Below are 21894 nucleotides of genomic sequence, written 5' to 3' on the forward strand. Positions count from 1 at the left end.
TTTACGATAACCATTTTTTATCCTTTATTTTTTACGAGAAATAATGGCTTATTTTCGAAGCAACTTTAAGCAATACAGCATTAATCCTTATCCAATTAAGTACCTAAAATACATTGTGCATTTAATATAGATCAATATGGCCCTTTACAGCATGTAATTTAAAAGATATTATAAATTTAAAATGCAGGGACAAAGCGGTTTGTATTGTCTAATGACAAAAAAACCGTTGTAAGATATTCTGTAGTACATTTATTTTCAGCATTGCACCCGTGCGAAGCCGGGGCGAGTCGCTAGTTCACAGTATAATTATTAAATTATTCGAAAATCCAATGTTATCCAAAATTTATCGCCAACATTTGTTTTCATATTTTATCTTAGACAAACGATATGTACGTTCTCCATGCTTATTAGGTATGACTATTTTATATGCATAATAATATAAAATATTACAAGAGATTAATTTGAATCAATACAATATTAATTTACTAGTTTATCTCCCAAGTCTCGGTAAATGATTTATAGTGTAAATTCTACAAAAAGGTCTCTTCGTGGGAGAGTTCACGGGAGGGATAGTGATAGATTAGTAAGACTATAATGTGTTTGAGTGAGAATGCAATTAATAATATTTTGTGGTATCTACCCCATATTTTTTCTCTTTAGTATATTTTGTTAATTAATTAAATATTTAAGGCATTAAGAGGTAAATATTCAAGTGTTCCTTTTTAAAATGTAAGATTACTTATATTCGGTAAATTGTAAGAAAAGTTTAATTGTTCATAAGGTTTTTGTCGTTTAAGATTCGTTAGGCCTAGTTTAGTACGTCATTCTCATTTCAAAAGGAAATCCGGTCCTTAAATCTCATTACCATAAAACTGTCGCTTTAATCCTTTCAAGCAACACAGACTATATTATGTCTGTCTAAATACTTACATTTCAAGCACACGAGTTGTCTTCAATAGTTATTTTTATAAAGCTTTCAAGGTCTACAGGCTACTTACGCATGACAATAAAATGTATTTTGTATACCATATTTATAGTATGTTTTTTCCTTTCAAACAGCGACAAAGGGTTACATAAAAAATTACACGTGCAAAGCTAAAGGTACGATGTACCTTTCAAAATGTATGCATATTCACATTAGATTCGATGTTTACATCCATCGGCCGTTTTGTGAAGGCGATGTTTTACCCAGAATTTTAATAACCACCAATTTCGATGTTACACATCTCCCGGGTGTCCCGCGACTCCTTCAATATGTTATTAGGTTTTTTTTTAATTGTTATGCTCCTTCATACTTTTTTTATGCTCTGACTCATCGAGAAATTCAAAATATTAAAATGCTTTAATTCAAAAGCTTGAATCCATATCGATGATAGTGTTTAAAAATTTGCCTTTGGGAGACTATACATTATTAATATTATTACTACTTTAATTATTACTACTTTAATAATAAAATATAATTTCTTTTTTGAATTATAATCATTTTTTCAATAAATTGACTAGTCTCAGACATTATTCAAACCTGGTTTGCCGATACTTTGAATTAAGAGCGTATTTGCGGATTGTCATAATTTTCTAATATAAATTCCAAACCAATCATTTCAATACAATGTTGTCTATTGCAGTTGATCAAAATAGAATAATATTTTGTCCCTTTTACTCCACGAATCATTTCATTTCTCAATGATTCATCAAAGTAATTCTAGATTTCGATAATGTGACACAAATTATGGTGCGTTGATTTTTTTGCCGTTAATGTATTTCATGTGTTTTTTCAATTTAAGTCAAGTAGGTGTAAAACAAAACGATTGTAAACACACCAAAGCTGAGCACGCAAATATCAGACAAGTGTATTCAATTCAAACAAATATTAACGTGGTATTTTTTTTTTGCCAGATGTTTGCTAGTCGGTGGGTTTTGTGATGAGTAGTCCAATTAATGTATGCATGGACTGCAAGGTCGTAGGCGGCCCACGTCGCCCACGCCTGACGCCTCTTTCATTTCGTCACCTTGCGCTATGGTCGGTATGATACATATGATTGAAGCACGGCAAGACGATGGCCGGTGAATATTGAAGCTTCACACATTCATCAAAACTTTACATTTGTCTTAGAATTGGTTAATGTTCATAATTTTGTTCTAGTTACCGTGGTTTATTTAATTTTTTTTTAATATAATAGCATAGATATTATATCGAAAGTACATAATAATTTGAAAAAAATTACAAATCCTGGATAATGTACATATTTAGAATAGTCAGCATGAGCATGTTATTATACTTGAGTCCATTCCTCTATTATAACATGTTTTTTATAACAATTGCTGAAACTGAAATTTGATAATAACAGTAGAAATAAAGTTCAGTATTTATAACAAAATATATACCTATACGGATATAATATATCAAAACCATATTTAGAAGACCTTATCATTATGTATGTTAAGGTCTTCTAAATATGTACCGAAAAGTCCACATGAGAATAAAATACAGTCTATATTTTATAGATAAATCAAGCTACGAATTTTATGGTTCCAAAAACGTTTTGTTGACAGAATGCCTAGTACAAAATTCAGCCGAAGTGAATAAAGATAATCTTCTCCTGATGTATTAAAACGTACTAGAGCTACGGGATGGATGTGGAGATCAATTGGCGCGTTACTGATTGCATTATAAATATTATTATGTTATTGATTATTAACATCATGTGTACTGCTCATTCATAATGGTGGGGATAAATCTTAATTTCACTCTTGCGAAAATCTCTTAGTAAGGGCTGGTTAACCTATATCAGTAGTGTGCTGAAGTCAGCATTAAATGTTATCCATTTCTTTATATTAAATGCTGTTTTTTTTAAATGTGATGTTCATGTTTATATTTTATGTGTTATAATACGTACATATCTTATGCCAAACTTTCTTTAATAATAATTAAAGGATATATTTACATCCTTCAATTATTATTAAAAAAAAGAATGTGCCCTATATTCTAAGTATCCGTAAATATAATAAATAACTGAAATTTAAAAATGAATTTGAAATGGAAAAACTGCAGCGCTAACCCCAAATAAATGGGATAAGGCAAGCGTATGATGAATATATAATAAATTATGGTTGCGGTTTCGCCCGCTTTAAAAGGATAGTTTTGTGGAAAAATATATATTTTTCAGGCTGCTACGTTAAATTTCTTTAATTAAATATTAATTGGCCAAATTCATCTAATTATTTAAATCAGACATTTTGCTAAAATATATCGCAGTGCGAACATGAGTTATTTCAAGCAGTCATTAAATTGGTAACAAGTGTAGCTTCAGTGGTTTCTAAGCGTCCAGTTTATTCAACAATATGGAACACACTATGAAAATAAACCCTATCGTAATACATCATCAGTACATTTTTACAAATATATTTATGAACCTATTGTAATATTTCAGCACATATTACAATAGGTTCATAAATAAAATATAGAATAAAAAAATTTTTTTGTTGTATAAATATATAAAGGACCGGCAAATGGTGGTGGCTACCCGATGGTAAATTGTATCCACCGTTCATACACTTTTTTTTTCGCTTGAAAAACGCATTTCACGTTTCCCCACTTAAAGTAGGGGGTATGTGAGACTCGCCGGAGCCCTGGACACCTAGTGCGCCCTAGTACACCGAAATACCCATTAATAAACCAACGGTACCCTTTCCGTCTTATCGGCGGGCGTCACAGGATCGCTTTTGCGTACTACCGTGACGTCCTGACGGTCGGCCCGCCTTTACGGGCCTCCAATTCTTAGGGGGGATTCCCGGGGCTGAGAACCATCTTAGCCACTGCGACGCCTATTGAGGCGGAGGTAGAAGGTACCGCTCATAGACACTGGTTAATTCACACTTCAAATCGGAACACAATAAGTAAGTAGGTATTGCTTTATTGGCGGAAAGACCTGCAATGTGTGGGTGGTGAGGTTATAAGAGTCTAATGTCTTATTAATTTATTCATTGTTTAACATCTAAATTGAACGGAAGTTACAAGAACTTTTACTCTATCTTTTAAAAATAATTAAATCCATTAGGTAAGAACATCTTTTCCAAATATAAAATTTATAAATTATATTTCATAAACAGTCTTTTTCCCACTTTACTTTACCTTTTATGATTCTGACGTCTAGTTTTATCTGCTACGTTGAAGGCAAGCAGCAACTTTGTTGTTCCACCATAAATTCTTAGATTTTTCTTAATCGTAAATATTTTATTCAGAACTACGTTCAATATATTATATGATCCAAATTAATACGATTTCATTTCATTCATTCATTTCATCGTATTAATTTGGATATTATATAATTTTGTATATATTGTGTAAAAAAGGGGTTGAAAACACGTGACACTAGTTTTGTATTTATGTATTATAATGGAACTGAAAATAAATATCATTTTATTAATGTACCAGATACATAAAAGTTATTACCATTGAAATACAGGGAAAATTGATTACCTACTCACACCCATTGAAGCACCGAGGTGGAATTAGCTAAGTGGAGGGCTAAGCCCAACTGTGGGACATTTACAGGAACATTAACATATGTTATAGTTTTGTTTTACTAAAGAAAAGTTATTTCTTATTTCATTATTTTAATTTTATACTGGGTCTTAACGTCACAAAAAAGGTATGACACGTAAATCTTCCAATTACTCGGGTGATCAGATCTAACCTGGATATTTGCGTAGCGGTGACCAAAATGTGTTTTCCATGAGGATTTATCCTACTAATTTTATATTTCTGAATAATTTCAGCGATTACTTAATGTAACTTTAATATAAAAATAACTGACGTTAAAATAGGGTCTTACCCGGTAGCTGAGCAAATACCTCTTTTGTTAATACGATTTTGAGGTCTCAGGCTTGACCTTTTCCATACACGTCCATCTTGTGTAAATATTTTTTTTTTTATAATTTAATACCATATTGATATTCAAACGAAATGGTAGTTCAGGTAATGGATTAAACTAATTTTACAAGTAATATTTTGATAATTTTGTGTACATGTATAAAGATTCATATGTAAGTGTTAAGCAGGGCTCTTCGTCTATATATCATTTCGGTCCTGGGTTCGATTCACAAGATAGGCCAGTAAAAAGTATTAAACGCAGAAATTCTTAGTACATAGATCGGTATCTACAACATCGCACTCACGTGTCCCGAAAAGCTTCCAAAACGAGTCCCAGAGACTCCGATAAGATTGGTCACCGTGAACTCCGTTGAACTCTGTACTGATAATTTAGGATAATTCTACTGATGATTTAGGAGAACTTTAGAGGTTTTTAGTAATTTTTTGAGTTAAAAGATTCCCATTAACTGATGGAACACATTTATACGAACCTACCTGTATTATTCAAAAAGGGTAAATACCTACTCATCGTTTAGTTTATTATTAAGCGATGAATACAATCCTTTAAAGTCTGCGATCTACATTCACCCTTAAAAATATTTTTATTTGGAGGAGGCATAATTACTAGTTGTACTATGCTTGTAGTTTACTTTTGGTTATCATTATTGGAAAATTAAATACTTATTAACAATGTGTAATGTTTAATATACAAAAAAATCATAAAATGATCCAAACTGTTACGGAATTTTATATAGTTACATAATCTGTAGTGAAAATCTGTTCTTAAAGAAAACATAATTTCTTAATAAAAAAATAAAAAAACAATTGTTTTGGCGTTATATAAACATGTTCTAAATAAGAAAAAAAAAAATCAAAATATAAGGCTTTCAAATTGTTCTAATATTGGTACGGTACTTTCATTTAAAACCTGAATCATAGGTTCATTTTGGATTAAAAATACTTATTATAAATTCTCAATATTTGGCACAATGCCAATTAAAGTCTTCTTAAGGCGTTGATATACATACGTAAAGTGCCTTTATTTGATGTACATTAAAACATTTTGTCACAGTGATTGTTCAAAAATTAGTTCATTTACAGCATATATTCTTGACCTTGTGAAGTTGAAAACTACGAGTAGGTAACGATAATTATATTTTATTGCTTACCCTTAGCTCAACATATTTTTTGCATCCCCATATCTTTCATCCCTTTGCCTTTGGAATATAAACGATTCTAAATGCGGTAAAATCCAGTACAGACCTATTACAATCGAATGGAACCCCAAAAATATAATTATTGTTTACAAATTTTAAAAACAATTAGAAGTATTAGAAATAAATAAGCAAAGCATGCACCCCACGTTTACATAATTATTCGCTGTTTGCTTTTAAACTACATCACAAGATTTTTTATCGATATCAGCATATTGAAATACAACACCAACAGAATCTTCGGGTTATTTTTGCAATATATTTTAACGATTTCGTTACGTAATTGACGCTGGAGGAGATTTGTGCTGAAGAGACTAGTGACGCTTCTTCGCAAAAACAGTGCACGAAGAGTGCTTGCTAACACCCCCGTGCATGTTAGGAGGGTGTCATCAACCTCTACCAAGAGTGTGCCTTAACGAAGTGTGCCACGTTTATCTGCGCAATGGTAGCGAAAGAAATGAGAGAGGAGAATAAAGAAAAACAAAATAATGTATAGAAATTAAAAAAAATTAACTATCAAATCAGTATTTACGTAAATACGATACACAAATAAGAACGTAATATGAAAATCAGAAAGTATTACACGATATTAAAGTGTTTACAAAATAATAAAACTGTGCGGTGTTTTTTGTAATAGGATTAAACTTGTATTAAGCGTATTTGTTTGATTTTTAACCGACTTCATAAAAAGAAGAAGGCTCTCAAGTCGGTTGTATTTAACGAGACTTCTTCACTTATGAACCGAATTGGAAAGTTCTTGTTATACTAGGGATACTTCCCGTTTGGTTGCATTTAAATTTGAAGATCACTGATAAGGGTAAATAATACGGGATAGATTTATTATTTTTATGGGTTGTATTTTGTTTATAATTTATTTTCCCATAGTATTATTTAAAGTTGTTTTTTTTTTCATTGTTTTTATATTATTTTGTATCTATACTATGTTTCATTAGAAGTCTAAATATCATAAATAATCGCTCTGTATACTTAACTATTTTTGCTAATAAGAAGTACGCAAAGTGCCAATTAAATATATTCTCTTAAACTAAAATTAAAAACAAATATTGTGAGATCGTGATCTAAAAAATTGGCATAAAAATGAATGCTGGAATTTATATTAAATATTTTAGGAAAAAAAAATTACAAATTCCCTTTGAGAGTTCTATAAATATAAATATTATACAAAAATGCTTTAGATTTTTATAATGAATTTTATTAATCCATGGTAAGTCAAAGATACTTGTAATATATTTGAACAAAGGTGCTGGCCTGATAAAATTTACAAACTAACTATAGACTGAATTTTCATAAAAATGTTTCTTCTTTGTATTGGTTGTGTCTCGTATGAACAAAATAATAATTTCGTGCAGGTTTACGACAGACCCGATCGAAACCTATTCACTATTATAGATCGTTAAAAAATAATGATTTTTTACTTGACAACCTATATCCAACCTATATCAAAATTCGTATAATCGTATTATATTTCCATAACAAATCCATAGAATTCAATGACAAGAAGTTCAACGGGGGGCCATGTTTGACGTTTAATTTCGTGCAGGGGTACGATAAACTCTACGGGTAAAACTGATAAAATTATATTAATTTGATATATTTGAAAAAACTAATTTTATTTACATTATTTCAATTGTTAATGGTCAATTGTCCTTTATTATATAACGCTATAAACCAACGAAAATGTAGGACTGAGCCAGCAAAACCCTTCTAAGTCATAATAGGACGTGTCGGATCGCTTAATCATATCATCACCCCAATATACATTTATGTGTGTATATGTGTTCCCTGAAACTACAAAATAACATATTTCACACCAATACACAGTCATGTAGTAATTATGTTAATCGTGCTTGTCGAAAAATGAAAATATCATCATATTTTGTCTCTGCTTGTAGCCTATAATTTTACTAATTGTTTTTCTACTCTTCTAGATTTAATGCAATCCAATTAATCACTTAGTATTATAATATATCTTTACCAAGTTTAGTAAAATAACGTCCAGACTCTCATTAAACTTTTACTTAATTGTTTTCATATTTCTTCACATATATCAATAACTATATAATACATGAGAAATCTATACCTATAATAACTGTGTCAAATATATTAATATTTCAAACAGCTCTAAATAATTAGTGCTACATTGTTAAAAATATGTAAAAAAGATAGGTTTTTTTTAACATAGCTCATGATAGTATAAGCAATATCATTATTGCTTCCTATTCTAAAAAGCTTTGGTTTTTCGAATCTTTACAAACAAGTGACTAGGAATTGCCTTAAATATTTACAATCGTTTTAACTTTAGTCATCTAACAAGAGCATCTTGACATTATTCACCAGACAATGTAAATGCTATTCGTATCCACCGTCGTGAATACGGTGCTATATAACGACACCAATTACTGTGGTCCGTGGTACCGCCTCTAGTAAATCTTCCTTATCTGTATTTTATAGTTTAATTTGTGTTCCATTAAGAGTATTTGTATTGTATGGTGATACATGAAAAACGATTGCTATCTTAAAAAAACTTTTTGTGTCATAGGTAGGCAGACGGGCTTATAGGCTACCTGATGGTAAGTGGTCACCACAGCCCACAGACACTATGATATAAATAGCCAATGTGCCATCAAAATAAGTCTACCCGTAGTTATAACTATCTGATGAGTCGATGGTACCGATCCAGACGGGTTCACAAAACCTTCTCCTCAATAGGAGAGGAGGTCTTAGCTCAACAGTGGGAAATCTACGGGCTGTTCATTATATTCATCAATGCGGGATCTCATATGTAAGGTCCCTTTAATCCATAAATAAACTGATGTAGGATAGATATATATATATATCTGAATCCATGACTATATAAGCCGATACAATACGCTCATACATACATATGTGTATATATTCTACGAATGTAATGACTCTTCATTATGCGGGTTTCAGGTAAAGTCAATAGTCGCTCCTATTTCGGCGAATAATAATCTAATAATTTGGTTTGAGGTTAACTATTGTTCAGAAATAATTTTAATAGGATACTGTTATGCAAAATTTTGTGTATGTATGAATACAGCTAAAACTATTGACCCTCCGTTTTTAAGATGGTGCTTTAAATAAATATATCATTAAAAACAAATATACAATGCATGATTATACGAATATTAGGATATTGCTGATGCAAAAATAAATACTCAAAATATATTTTTATGTTGATTCTAATAAACGTATTCATAAAATAAATAAAAACTTATTTAAACGTCGCTACGTTTTCTTGTACTTAATTTGTGCTTATAAGTCATCTCGTGCTCGGCGGTGAAGGAAAACATCTTTAGAAAACCTTCATGTGTCGGATGTAAGTCTGCCACATGTGTGCCTCAACCCGCATTGGAACAGCGCGGCGAAATAAGCTTCAAACATTATCCTTAAGGTTTTAATTTTATGAAGTATGCATTTATTATTATTATATCATATATATTTAAGTATATTATTTATATTTATGTAAAATATAAATACAATAAATCCCATCTCTTTATTTAGCGGATGAGATGCTTTTTTGGTCCACAAGTCCGCCTTAGTCCTATTGTTTAGTGTATGATTATACATATATACTGACATTAACTTGAAATATTACTCGTTTTCTCAACCTTCGAGCTAGAAGACAGCAATACATTCTAAAGATGCTTGGCAATAGAATAATGTATATAAACTCAGACTCTGGTATCTCAAAAGTTTGTATATAAGCACAAATGTAATTATTATTATGATGTAGAAAATAATTACATCAAATCAATAATCATCATAATAAAATAATTACTATTAGTTGTAATAGTATCGAAAAGCTATTTGATACCAAATAAAAATTTAATTTAGTGACGATACACAATCAAAAATATTAAAATAAAAAAAAAATAAAATAAAGTGAATAATTTTTTGTGTTGTTTGTGAAAGTTTATAAATCATTTTTTTTTATAAGATTTTAATTTAACATGGTTATTTTTATTACTAACAGTATTTAAAACGGGATATTTACCGTTTTTTTTATTTTTTTATTTTTGGAGCTCGATGTTTCGACATTATCTACGAATGTCTTGTTCATGAGACTGACGTTTGCGGGTTTACGATTTTTTTAATTAATTACTTATTAATTAGAACAAAAGTGTGATATGTGTATAGTTGTGGAATGTTTTCAGTCAATCCTATTTTGTTTAGATTATTTAGGTAAATCAAAAATAAAAATTGTAGCTTTACGAGTGCTTCATTGGGGGCGGAAGCCATACAGTGGAGGTATTCTGTAAGAAGAATACTAGCGTGAAATGTCAGAATCTGATTATATTAATAACATATTAGGACACGTATCAAAATAGCGTAATTACTTAGTTAATTCTTACAGAATCCCTCTGTTGTTCGTCGATCAAGAACTTTTTCTCTATCAGATAATTATATAAGCGATTCTACAATACACATTCAAAAAAAATTATAATAACTGTCAATACTGATACCGATCTATAATTATTAGGATCAGATCTACTTCCGGATTTAAAAATATGTCTGACATTAACATTTTTGAGTGTCTTGTGAAAAAACCCCAGTTAATAAGCATTCATTTATGTACTTTGAAATTTTTCAACAGGTACCGCTGTCAAACATTCGATAGCTTTTGTACTTATTCCGATAAGTCCACTACTAGTGTTGCTGTCTAATTTTTTAATTATTCTCGATATCTCATTCTTGCTCTATGGTCTTAACTGTTTCAGTGTAATGTCATTATAAATAGATACTTTTAAACAAATATTGTTATATAAGATATATTTAGGACTAAAATATAAAGTTGCAATATATTGTACATTTTAATTAATATAACGCTACGACTACATAAAATAAATTAAAGCAATATTATATAAAAAAATATATTGTGCTTACTTTGAGTTGAAACGTATTTTTAATTTGCAAGTTGATAACTACGTACCACCCACACGCGGGCGTCGCAGGCTGCACGGGGCCTAGCCGTTTTCCATTAGATTGCAATTTTAATGATTTTATTGCTTTACTTTCAATCCTCCGTGAAACTGCATATTTTATTCAATACTTTTAAAGTAATTGCTACTTAACCAAACAAAAAGCAAAGCTGTGACGGTAATCATTGAAGTTGAAATAAATTAATTTGAAAAGTTATTATTAAAGTCTTATACGACAGTTCTGAAAAGTAATTTTACCTTTGGTAAAAAATTTAAGTGTAGCGAATAATAAGAAAGTAGAAAATGTATTAATTATACAATATTTTCTCATCAGCATGGTTTTATTGTATAACACTACAGTGTTTAAGAGTTTATCAATTGATACGACCGATTTGACAAGTGCGACATAAAAATAAGTTAAAATCTTCACATTTAGTTTATGGAAGTATGTGTGCATGTTTGTTTTTGTGTGAGAGACATGAGTATGAAAAATTACCTTACATTACGAATGTATATTTCGATATTAAAACGATAAAATATATAATTGATTATTTAAACATAAAAATAACACCAAATTAAAATACAGTAAAATTTCAAAATTACACGCGAAATAACGGTAGTATTGTTGTCTAATTTAATTTGCATAAACTGTCTCTCGTTCTGCAAACATAAATAGATAGTACCTAAATTAAATTGCAAATTAAGGGTCTGGTCGACCTTATCTGTGTAATCTAACAATTTACCGATTATTCCTCTTGAAGCGCGGTATTTAATGTTAACCTCGAACTCAAACAAGGAAACTACTACCACATGAGTAAATACATAAACAGATTAGAATAGTCCACGAAAGACAAGGATTCTATTAATATAATAAATAGTTTATCATATAATATCAATATTAAAATGATTTATCATATTTATTTTTCGGATTCAGATAACTTTGTGTGAATTTGTAGAGAAACTCAAAAATTTCTAGAAACCGCGGTAGTTTTATTTATTATAAAATATTTATTTTCAGTTTTCTCTGGACATTTTGGAGATCTACATGTATCCATTTAAAGTTTTCGTGTATCGGTAACAATTTGGGCAGAGTCCGCCTCAATAGTGCCGATAAGAAAAACAATTAAAATATCTAATAATATCAGGTGATCACTAAAAAAATTATTAAATCTTGCAATTTGGTCCAGTAATTTTGATCACTTTCAGAGATATTACAATAATAAAATTCGGGTAGGACATTTTTAAAATAAATGTATTATGAGTATGACATTAATAACAATAAAATGTAATTAAATGGCTAAATTTAATAAAATATATAGAAAGACGAAATATGTACCTACTGTGTTGATAAAATATGACAATAAAAAATCGTAAACGAATTTAAGAACCGTCTGGCAAAGTGCACTGAATATATTTTGGGCTAAAGTTTCTGACTTAAAAACGGTATTATCTCTTCAAAACCGAGTGGTGAGAGCTATTTGTAATCTTAGAACCAGACTCCTTTAAGCATATTTGGTAAAACAATAGCATTGATATCCATAACAACATCGATGGATTTGATAGAAACAGTGACAATCATTGTATAAATACGAGCAGTAAAGGTAAACTTGTAACACTGAGTTTTCGAATTCGATGGTGTACAAAAATATTTAAATAACTTAATTTATTAAGAAAACAAAGATTTCGTTTTTGAATTATTTATATATATACACATTATTCATAAATATCTTATAACTTGAATCCTCAAGATAATAAACTACTTAGAAGTACATATATAGTTATCGCAAAATACAACGGCTATAATGAAAAAGAAGTCTGTGCTTAGACTGTATTATTAATTATGTAATATTAAGCCGTATTAATTACTTGTTTTACGGGCCTCGGTATAGTAACACTGCTAACTTTTACGGAAAAAATATCTTGAATTTGAAATCAGGACATTATAAATCGTTCGTCACCCCGCCCACAAGGTATTTTTAATGAGAATATCTTTTAATAGTGCAACAGCTTGTTTAAAATTGGAAGCTGATACTTTAATAGTAGTTACATGAAAGTTGTAAAGCAGCACTTAAAGCATAACGATGAAATAAAATTTAGTTTAAATGTAGATACCTAACTATGCTTACGTGTTTATTCTTGTTTGATTTTTATTTTTTTATTTCTAAGAACTTTGGGTATATTTTTATTTATACAAGATTTGTAAAAAGAGATGTGTTGTAATACCGTTGTGTTGTTTGACAAGTATAATTATTTCGAAGTAGGCTCTCAAGTAACGAATGCTTCAATGAAATTGCGCGTTCGCTGTTTCGATAAAAGTAGAGCGCGGCTTCAGTCCCTTTTGAGTGTTCGCTCTAAGTTTTCAATGTCTTTATTTTTTAAATTTACCTGATTTATTTTTTAATATTATGGTTTCGGCTGTAATTAAAACAAAATGGTTCAGTTCAAATATAATTTATGTGTTAATCCCGGTCGAACTCAATTTCTGCCAGCGGAAAATATTTTATATCTGAGTTCAAGTGAAAACGAGCTGTAAGCAATAACGATTTTATTTTAATATTTATGACATTCGGTTCTCCGTGTCTTTGATGACATGTATAATTTTCATCACTGGACTTTATTTATAAAATACATAAATTATTCCAATCCCATAAGCATTTCTATTCATAATATTGCTAAGAAACTCCAAGTATTGCGGACTAAAATCTTCATTTTTTATTCCTAAGTAAAATGTTTGCTATATAAGGTTTTTTGGCAATTGAACGTATAAAGTTACAAGAAGTTTACAAATAAGTTGTTTGAACTGTTCTGTACTGTATTTATCATAATTTGACTTATATTACATAAACACAATTTTTTTCAAAATTAGTTAAAGTACTTTGTATAGGATTTTTTTCTTTCTTCGGATTACATTGAACTTATTTAGTACTTTCTATAATAAATAATCGGTTATTTTTGATCCACCATAAATGAACAGACAGTAAAGGCCGCTCTCCCATTGAGGAGTTTTGGAGTGGATCCAGATTTGGTAGAATTTCATTGAAATTAGACCCAATTTTAATTTTTCATTCAACGCCGAGCACGAGATGAAATAGAAACAAGAATTAAGCACACTAATACGGCTCACTACCCTCATTAGCTTCTATTATCTTGAAAGAAAAACATAAATATATATATTTTTAATTTAGCAGTGTGTGTGTTTTTAAATGATCTTATAAAATCTATTTTGAAGTTTGTATTTAAAGTTTATGAAGTATTCGTACGGCTTGTATTCATTTTGATTAATATTGTACCTTGCATATAAAGCGGGTAGAATATTGAGTTACGCATTCTCAATGTCATATTATAAATAGCCCTCACAGGTCATCTTACATATAGTTAATAGCAATTTGTACCCAATTACGGATATGATGAAAATCAACGACGTATTTCCTCGAAGTTCTACAAGCTTCGCGAGAAAGTGAATTACGTTGGCGCTTACGTAACATAGCAACAGTTAGGGCAGGAAGCAACGATATATAAAGCACTGTAATATTTTTTCCGTAATATCTCGCCTAAACAGAACCGTAGCGGGGTTTACAAAAAACCTTCAGTTCATAGTTCACAAATACCAAAAAAGTGTCCATAGAGATTTATAATGTACTACACACGTAAATACAATATTTCATTTTTAACTTTGAACTACATAGATTTGACCCACAAAGTCTAGTTAGAGGTTAGCAAACTTGCTTTGTACTCGCTCTTAAGTTATTACATTAACGATAATAACGAAAATTTTAACGTTCCTAATCCGAATGAAATTAACTTATGAATCCACGATTCATAAGTTCATTTCATTATTATTTAATTTAGAGACAACTTCATTTTACATAGACGGATAGTTATTAAATTAGCAGTTAATTTGCTATGGAGCAAATTGCTCTTTTAACACTGATATCTTTACTTTATCTTTTATAAAGCTTAATGTGAGTGGTAGGCTGGGCTCTGATTAATTATACAGCTCTCGTTAAAAACTCCTCAACGATAAATTGAGCGACAAGATTCGGAGGTAGACTAAACTAATTAAAAGAGTAATTGAGTACTTTTGAGTTTCACTTAGATTATTTTCTGCTATCTTGATCAAGGAATACAGCTAACGATATTGTGTGCGTACATGTTTAAATACAATTTTTTTGTACGAACTGACCGTCCAACGAAAAGATAATTTAATCATACTAAGACTTAAATCAAAACTGAAAACTGAAAACTCCCCTTGTTTTAAATGCCAGTAGGTGTTACTCGTATATGCTGTTGTAGTAAATGCTTGGTACATAGGTCCAAAGTAATAAGTAATATTATGGTAACATATTTCTTTACATTGTTTTTGCACAGACAGGTGTCATCCTCCTGCCATTCATGTTGGCAAATATTAGCGGATCCTACACAACTTGAGTCACTTGGTAGCTAGAAAAGGCGGCACACGGCGACATGGGTGCTTTGGTAAGTACCTGCACGGGTTAGCCAGGCGGAAGGTGACACCCACCTATCATTAATTTGGTGCGCCTTCGAATACGGCGCGCAATATTAGTCTGTTAGTGAGCCGCTTGGGGGCCCAGTGCTTTCCCTGATGGCCATTATCGGCGGAGACCTTTCACTGCCGAGCGTGATAAAAGCCTTGCTCGGAAGTGAGAGGTGCTGGAAGGAGATTGTCTTTTGTGAAAACGCGGGCGTGGGACTGTGGAGCGACCAAAGAAGACCGCGGAGAAGGCGTCCGCGCTATGCGTATCTTTTCTCCATGCTGTAAGCGTCACTGGGGTTCACTGTACACGGGAATCCTTCTAGAATGCATAAGCGATATGCACAAGCGATCCCGTGGCATCCTTCAAAAGGATGGAGAGGCTACTGCTGGTTTTTAGTGGATATTCCGGCATATTGCCGTTGACTCTCACATAGCCCCACTTCTTGCGGGTGAAACGCGCAAATGCGTTTTTACAGGAAGTAAATATAAAAGGCGTACTCTAGGTATTGGAGGCTCACATAGGTCACTGTAGAATGCGCAATAATCCTATGAACGCTGATTTTTTTAGTGACAATTAACAGTGCAGTATGGGTGCTACCATACCTCACACCCCCACTTCACGTGTGGGAAACGCATAAATACATTTTTCCAGCGAAACGAATAAAAAATATTTATTTATATTTACCTTACAACAACTGAAAATATAAATATGTTGACTCTCATACTTTTTTACAACACAAATATAGGTATTAGGTACAGTAAAACATCATTATAAAATAAAATAAAAATGTAATGAATTCATATATTTTGTAATAAAATTGCTTTTGGTAGAACGTGCAGTACAAAATTTTACAAATATCGTATGTCTATCAACGCGTGCATCAATTATTATTTAATGGATACGATAAAAACAACATACACATGAAACAGCATCTTTATAGATTATATTTTTGTCCTAGAAAACAAAAACGTTCTTAAAAATAGTAAAAATACTCATGCAAACATCAAGCATTATCTTAATATTTTAAGTAAAAAATTAGTAAAGCGAGCGAGTCCTTTTTAGTTTGACACTATTAAAATATAATATATAAATAAAAAGCTTGGAGTTTATTTTCGAATATTTTTTATATTTTAATGTGAAATATTGACGCGCCTCGGGGTAAGAACTACTTGTATGCCGTGACATCGAAGGGAATGATGCTCTGTTATGCCTTCGTGCTCCCTCTCTTGGTTCTCTTCTCCCTTGTGTGTGTGCAAAATAATAATAAAAAGGTTATGTATCTTTATTTATTTATGGTTTTCATTAATTATAAGTATAACTTTTCAATAACCATATCTTTCTACGCTTTGTAGGCCTGAGTTATTATTTTTTAATGAAGTGTCTTAATTTCAATATAAACGTTTACCAAAAGGATATCAGATTATTAAGCTATACGAGTACATAATATATATACAACATACCATATTCTTACGTAATTGCATCTCGGCGCACTCGTCTGCCACAAATATGTCCGACCGACTAACCCAGTAATCTAATTTCGCCGTTGCCAGTAAATAGTCATTTTCAAATTGGTATACTAAGCTACCTAAAGCAGTATGGAAAATTCGTACAACAAATATATATAATAATATTTTTATGGTTGAGATTGAGGAGGTTGCAAGAATTTCTGAATATGATTTGTTTAAGTTTCATACAGAAATTAAAGTTTAAATAGTTACAGTTTCATTGGATCCAGTCCTTTTAATAGATGCAGCGTTTCAAATGTGTGGGTTATATATTTTAAAGTTAAATATCTCTTACTTAAGCTAAAGCAATTCTTAAGCACGAGGCAGATTTTATTCGGCTGTATGTTATACAATGTAAAAAAAAATGTAGAAAAAAAGCTCTGCAAGTTATTTTTCAGTACGAATCAATATGATTCATCTCTTTGAAAAAAGAAAAAGGTAGTATAAAACACACTAAAATTAAAACAGAATTATGCTTTAAAAATATAGCCTCCCGGACGCCCGTTTGTTATAATCCCTATAGAAAGATTAATACCGCGTATATGAACAATTCATATTAAAAAAATTACAAAAACGTCAGTACCTCAAATTGTTTCTTTTATAATAATTTCTTCTCAGATTTTGTACGATTCTGAAAATAACACCTAGAAGCCGATTTGAACAAATTATACAAATAAATCAATGTTAACGATGAAGCGCTAGCTTGGTGACAGGCGAGGTCTTTCATATTTCTTATGGTACAATTATCGCTACTAATAATATCTGTAAAGTAACGAAGTCATATGGTAATATTGTTAAACATGTTTAGAATACTGCAATAATGAGAAAAATTCAAGATCGCGGCAAATGAGGGATCGAAAACATTATCCCAGATGAAATGATGTATTCCTCTGTTAGAACTTGCGTACGCAATTAAAAAAATAATTTACAAAATCATCGCAGCCCTCTAAATTCTTTAGTACGAAAAACGTTCATTTAATTTCACATTTGGACGTAGTTGGAGTGATTTTTATTATCGGAATTTCCATTATACAGAGTTTGAATTCATGTTTTCAAAAGAATCTCTGTGTGTAATAAAAGGTTCTTTGAATTTCAGAAAAACGGTAAGTCAGACGTCAAAGAAATAAATATATTCAACTTAAAACAATAAAACAAAGTTAAAATCTATATTGAACGTTTTTTTATGATATCGGTTAAACATACTTTTACTGAATTTTATTAGCCGTTTGCCCGGCTTTTCTAAATGTTCCATTTTATTTGATTTATGTTTAACAGATAATAAATTTTAAAGGCAGTTTTTCGATAATTGTACTTTAACACTTCTTTGAAAATCATAACAATGACCAATCAAAATTAGACGCTACTTGTAGTGTAGATAAAATATACAGCATTTTTATCATGAAAAAGTTGAATATTACACAGAACAGAAACGATCCCTCTAAAATTCAAAATGGCTACCATCGCAACGGCGCCGGCGGTCACCTAATAATCTAACCGCCATTGTGAATACAGAATGACAGTAACTTCGAAACAGAATAGTGAAATAAAGTTTTGGAAAAGAGTGTATGCAAATTTAAGTCTTGTATATTGGTACTGGGCACTGGGCAAATGTAACAATGGTTTAATTAAATTAAAAGGTAGTAATTATATTACAGTTAACTTTATTTACATAAGAATTATTAACATTAAGTCCTTAAATATATACAAATATGAGTTAAAAATAGTTACTCTACTGTACTTGAGCGCGTGGAATGTTGGCGAGAATGCTAGCAGTATTTCCCCGTTGAAGAGCAATTCCAAACCTCTGGGCAAAAAACGAACCAGCCTTCCTGTCACCAGTGCAGGCAATAAGACGAGGTGTTATACTTTTAATTAATCTTTTTTCACTACTACTCCAAGGGCCGAGTGTTTCGACAGCAAATGGGACAAACAAGTAATTTGATATAAGACACGAATACTTAGATCGTATTTTTGCTTCAGCTTTTTCCGCAGCAGCTTCGGCGCTTAAATTCTATTCCTAAATAGTATAATAAGAAAAATATATTATATGTTTTTTATATTAAAGTAAATAACTTTATTCCTCTATTAAAAATATAAAAATTGTAAGTATATGTTTAGAAAAATATTTAGAAGTATTTATTCACAAAGTTTGACGAAATAAACTCCGATTATGAAAAGAAAGATTATTAAAAGGATGTCGTAAATGAGAAAAACTTGTTAAAAGTACTTGAAAAATTTAGCACGAACTTTCTCATAAATTATTCAAAACAGTCCAAAAATATACTTAAAGCGTAACAAATCACAAGAAATTATTTTAATTTATATTTTGATTTAAAGAAGTAATAGAAATATAAAAAAATATATAAATGATAACATTCCATTTACCAAGAATTGTTACGAAATAGTAAGTACAAATACAAAGGTTAGAAAAGCCCGTATAAAATAGTGCTCCTAGAAAATATTGCGCGTGTGTTTGACACGTGAATACCTAAAGTACTCTCCTCTGTTTTTGTTTCGTATCTCGTACGTACGAAATCTTACGTTTCTGATGTGTTGGAGACTGTTACTATGACTTCTGCTGTAATATGTGCTGACAAAGCGCTCTCTCGAAATTGTAATAGTTTACTTTAGTGAAATTATTTTTAATTTAAGATATATATATAAGTGATCTTTACTGTCTAGTAATTATTTCTATAGAACTAGTGTTTAACGCTTTGTTAGTTTAATCGACTTGTTCAATTTGTATCGCAATGTTAGTATTTATTTACGATAATAGGAAAACTTACTCTTAAGACTATTTACTATTCGCTATCATATTCGAATTGATCGAATTGATTGGATTAAAAATGAAACAACGTTTCGAGCGTAATTGTGTTACTTGAGTAATTGAAAACGATTGCACCGGATTGTTTGTCGATCTTCGTTGGGAGTTCGGTTAAAAGTTAGCTAGCGAGCATGTTACGGTACGTTCATGGTTAATCATCTTAATTAGGTATCAGAATGTAAGCGATGCAAGCACTAGTGGCGAATTAGTAAGCCGAAATTCTAATTTGCTTTTTTGATATATTCATAATAATATGAGAAGTATTAACAAGTTTTGTCTTTATTTACAATTTTTAAGAAAATTAGACGTAAAAATATTTTAACAACACGATAAGCAAGCCATGCGCAACTGGATCAGTGTAAAGCGGCCAATTAGCCAAGAATAATAATACGCCTTCCAGGAAGATACATGTGCACAACATTAACAAAAAAATGAACACCAAACGATATAGAATAGATAATAGAATTAAAATTGTGCAATACTCTTATGATTTCGATTATGACGCTGCCTGGAGATAAGCATGCAGGATTATTAAACATAGTAATTAAAAAAAAAATAGATAAAAAAAAGATACCGAAGGCACGAATCAAGTCAAAATCAAGTCTCCGTTCGATTTTCAAAAAGAAACAAGAAATACTTGGTGGTAGGGCGTTGCGTAAGCCCGTCTTGGTAGGTACCACCCACTCATCAGATATTTTACCGCTAAACAGTCATATTTATTATATCTGTGTTCTAGTTTGAAGGGTGAGTGAGCCAGTGTAACAAAAGGCATAAGAGACTCAACATCTCATTTCCTAAGATTCGTAGAGCATTGGTGTTGTAAGGAATTGTTAATATTTCTCACGGAGCCGATATCTATGGTTGATGGTGATCCTATAGCATCGCGTGGCCATTTACCAGAATCATAAAAATTATTTGCAAAAACAATACAAATTTAAAAAAATGTTGCTACATCAAATTTGATGGAAATAAAAAAATAAAAAGTATTTGTCACAATATTTTTTTAGCGTTAGTTTTCATGGTAAACATTTTCTTCAGCGCTTCCTTTTGTGATTGTGGGTGACAATGATAAAAAGAAAGCGCTTTGTTCATGCTTTTACTATTCAACAACTTATTATGTTAACGCACATTATATTGTATAACGAATATGTATACATTTTACTTTTTCAGTTTAAGCTTATAGACAATTTATATTCGACGTATCGCTAGTGCAGCCTCATAATATCGTATGACGTACAAGCTTATGTGGGCGTTATTTATAAGATCTATAAATGCATGATGTACGTCAATGTGATAGTTTGAGATTTGATGTGCAACTATGTGTTATTGTTTAATGAAATCACATGAAAGGGGAAAGTCATAGGGAATTTATTATTTCTGTACGTATCTTATTATAAACATTATATTTATAACGAAAATATATTCAGAATATCATAGGTAACATCAATATAAATTTTAGTAATGTTTCGGAGTCGGGTTCATATTATGTTACAAAAATATAAAGGTGATTAAAAAAATTTTACTACACGTATATGCGATTAAAAGGCTTAAAATTCCCACATTCACTTTAAAAATGAAGTGTGTATTAATATGCGAGATATAATAATACTCGCTAACTGCTTTAAAATCTAAATTGAGTGATTAAAAGAAGAAAAATATCAAAACACTAAGAACCTAAACAATTTAATATCCTTACAAGAATGTTAAACTTACCTAACTAAAACTAGAAATATTTCCAAAAATAATTATATGATTGCCTATCGGAGACTGTACCTAAAGAAGGCTTTCAAGTGAACAAACATGGATAAGCAATGGGCAGTGTGTTAAACTTAAACTGTTTTTATAAGAGATAATGGTGATCCAGAGAAAAAAGGAATACCAGTAACTTTGAAATAACTGTGTTAAAGTGAATAAATAATTTAACATTTAACCCATAAAAACATTACTAGTTTTAGAAAAGAATATATCTGTATTTACTTAGCCACAAAAGTTCTGTCATAATGAAACTAAATAAATTG

At 30.7% G+C, this 21894-nt stretch overlaps 1 protein-coding gene across 1 annotated transcript in view; it reads right to left on the minus strand.

Moving 5' to 3' along the window:
• The window catches only part of LOC113400103 (G-protein coupled receptor 143-like), a 316948-nt gene that overhangs the window by 71310 nt on the left and 223744 nt on the right, over window positions 1-21894 (minus strand). The window lies entirely within an intron of this gene.

Source organism: Vanessa tameamea, chromosome 8 (assembly GCF_037043105.1).
Source record: "Vanessa tameamea isolate UH-Manoa-2023 chromosome 8, ilVanTame1 primary haplotype, whole genome shotgun sequence".
Taxonomy (NCBI): domain Eukaryota; kingdom Metazoa; phylum Arthropoda; class Insecta; order Lepidoptera; family Nymphalidae; genus Vanessa; species Vanessa tameamea.